We start from the raw sequence: 3,424 nt of genomic DNA, 5'->3' as shown, positions 1-3,424 counted from the left end.
TTAGAGCCAAGCAAACTGAAGCTGTTAATAATCTCAATCTCTTCACCATCTAACATGATGCTCTCAATAAGCCCAGTGGTGAGAATCTTTGTTTTCTTGATGTTGAGCTACAATGCATATTGAAGGCTGCAGTCCTTGATACTCTGCAGCAAATGCTTCAGGTCCTGCTGAGTTTCATCAAGCAGGGTTATATCATCTGCCTAATGCAGATTGTTGATGACTCTACCTCTAATCCTGATCCCATATTTCTCCTCATTAGAGTCCATTCTCTGGCTAATCTGTGCTGCATATAGATTGTAAGGACATGGAGATAGGACACACCCTTGGTGCATACCCTTCCCAATTTTGAACTATGCAGTGTTTCCTTGCTCTCTTCTGACCACTGCATCCTGGTCCAAGTATAGGTTTTACATAAGCACAAGCAAGTATTCTGGGATTTCCATTCTTCGCAGTGTCAGCCACAGTTTGTTGTGAACTACACAGTCAAATGCCTTTGTATGGTCAATGAAACACAGATAGACATTCCTCTGGTACTCTCTGCTTTCAGCCAAGATAATCTTCAGTAGAAACTTGCTTGCATGTAATATCAATGATAAGTCAAAAGAATATTATAGGCAATGGAGTAGAGATTCTGTAGTGTAATTTTTGCTTTGCTAAAGGAAGGAAATCTGGTGGTAGAGTGATTAAGATTTCAAGCTGCTAAATGCAAAGTTTACAGTTCAAATCCACAGCAAAACTATAATAATCCATTTTCATAAAAATTCATAGCCTCAGAAGACTGACAAAAAGTCACTATGAGTTGGAGTTGGCTAGATGATAGTGTTTGGTTTGTTTTGTTCTGTTCTGTTTTTAAAGCAAATAAAATATCATGTCATTTAGGAAGCTTTTTGATACAGTGGTCAAGTCCTAACCAAAAGTTGTATAGTTCAAACCCACCAAAAGCTCTATGGAAGAAAGATGTAAAGGATGTTCTACTTTCTATTAGGAAAGTTTTCTTGAAATCTTTGTAAGGCAGTTCTTTGTCAATTAGGGTAACTGTGTATTGCAATCTACTTTGTGAAACCAGGCTTGGTTGTGGCTTTTTGTGTTATGTATGTTACATATTCCTGCCAAAGCAATTTCATGTATATAAAAATTTTATTTTGATAAGTGGATTTTCAGTATCAAATAAATGTGAATATCTAGATTACCTGGGATTATCTCTTCCAGTAGACATATACCTCAAACAGAAAGCCATCATAAAAATTCAGTTTCAAAACTACTATCATACTTAATTATCCTTTTTTTATACCATTTAATTTCATAAAAGTGTTTTTAATTCTTTTTCTTAGTAGAAATGAAATTTTAAGTGTATGACTTTTTTTAACAAGGCTGTTTATCAACCAATTCATGAAGAACTTTCCCATGAGAATAAAGATGCTGCCTTCTTGGAAGATAATGTCAAATTAAACAGCTGTTGGATATTCACAATTTTAATTTTATGCTTAGATAACATGCATAAATTAAAAATTCCAAGATAAATTATTTTCCTCATTAATCAATTCTACTCTATAAACACTTTTTTATAATGACTGGCAGTAAAGCAGGGTTTGGTGTGTTACTGAAGTCTGAGTGACACAAATGATTAACTATTGAGCTATTATAATGAGAGATTTCCAATGGAAACCCACCTAGAGTTATATCTGAAAGCAAGTCTGATAATTTGCTCCCCAACCCTCGTGTTCTTAAAAACTCTAGGAAGAGGTCCTTTTACCAACACATAGGTTTCCAGTCATGAATTGGAATCAATGCAATGGGAATGAATTTTGGATTTATTAATATTGTTTCTCATCATTTATTAGAACAAGCTCTATCACTTTCTGGATGATAAAAAACAGTTAACATATTTGGCAGCTAACCAGCTATTTAGTGGTTCAAGTCCATCAGTAAGTTGCCTTGGAAGAGATTTACTAAAAATATGATGTGACTAAAACGTATGACTAAAGGCATACTAAGTAAAGTTCTACTCTGACACACATAAGGTTGCCATGAACTGGAATCAACTCAACAGTAATTAGAAAACTATGAAAAAATTTACTGATGATCACTCTAGCATTCTGTTATAAAACATAAGGAACTAACTTTACCAAAAGTGTCTAAGACGTGAAATAAGATCTATAAAATTCCAATACTTTTTTTTTCGGAATATTTCAACAGAAGAAATGCAAAGTATTTTTAGTTTGTGTTTGAGCATAAGCCTTCTAATCGGGGGTCCACACTTAATCCCAAACAATGTTACTCCTGTAACACCTCTTAAAGGTTAACATTTACAGAGTTTACCTTAAAGTCTGATTATTTACAGAGAATATTCCAGAGAAATTCTATGTGTTGCCTTCTGGAGAAAATGAGTAGTGAGGAATACATGGATGATCAAGTTGTACATTTTGAGAAGAAGAATATAAAGGCAGAGGAACTTTTAAAATTATTGTTTCCTGAAAATAATTCCTCTTCATCCCCTTTTGCTTTTTGTTTGGTTGCTTTTGAATTACAGGAGCAAAAAGCTGTTAATATTACTTCTGAATTCTTTGTGCATGGTTTGGAGGTTATTGTTGTGTTTAAGAGTTTCAAAAATTTCATAATTATCTTTTAAGAAATACCTCATTCCTTTTTTAAGATTGACAGGAAAGTTTAAGAGTTCATAAAACTTTGTAGTGTTATCTTTTGCATGCATTCGCTCTTTGAAAAGAAAGTAATATGCATGTAAGTGCACAAACTATAAATAAAAAGCTAAAAATATCACAAATAACCATGTCTAAATACTTTTCATTTAGCCCTAAAAATGCATTAATTAAACATTAAAAGCTTCCATTTTCCCCAGCCCAGTAAATATGGCCAAAATATAACTCTCATGCTTGAGTTTTGGGAGCTCTAGAAGTGTATGCCAGATCCTGGCAAACTGCACCTCTAACTCAAAGACTGGAATTCTATAACATCTCAATTCCTGCAGCCATTCTGAGAAAGAAAGATAAGCAATTTATAGCCTCTGAAAACTCCCTGAAAGGTCAGCTGTCAGTCTGTTTCTACTTGACAATAATGAGTTTATGCCTATGTGTACACACATTTGTCTTGTTTGTTTCCAATTTTATGGAACTATAATAGTGCAATGTAAGTCTAAAGGCTATAATTTTTGCTCATTCAAGACTTGCTATCTATCTATATACAATTATTTTTTATTCACCCATTTTTATTGCTATATAGAGTTGAATTGCATTAACATAAAATTATTAGTGATTTAAGTACACATTTACATCTAGAGGGAGGGAAATCAACATGAAAGAAGTCTGGAGCTGTAGAAAAGACACTATTGAATTCCTCTATTGATTTTTCTTTTTGTTTCTATGAGGCTCAATGTCAAGAAGACAAAAATTCTCACCATTGGACCAAT

The sequence above is a fragment of the Elephantulus edwardii genome, unplaced genomic scaffold (genome assembly GCF_000299155.1).
Source record: "Elephantulus edwardii isolate Elephantulus edwardi_28Jun2011 unplaced genomic scaffold, EleEdw1.0 scaffold00008, whole genome shotgun sequence".
NCBI classification, from domain to species: domain Eukaryota; kingdom Metazoa; phylum Chordata; class Mammalia; order Macroscelidea; family Macroscelididae; genus Elephantulus; species Elephantulus edwardii.
The sequence above is the reverse complement of the archived record's forward strand: the minus strand, read 5'-3'. Positions refer to the sequence as shown.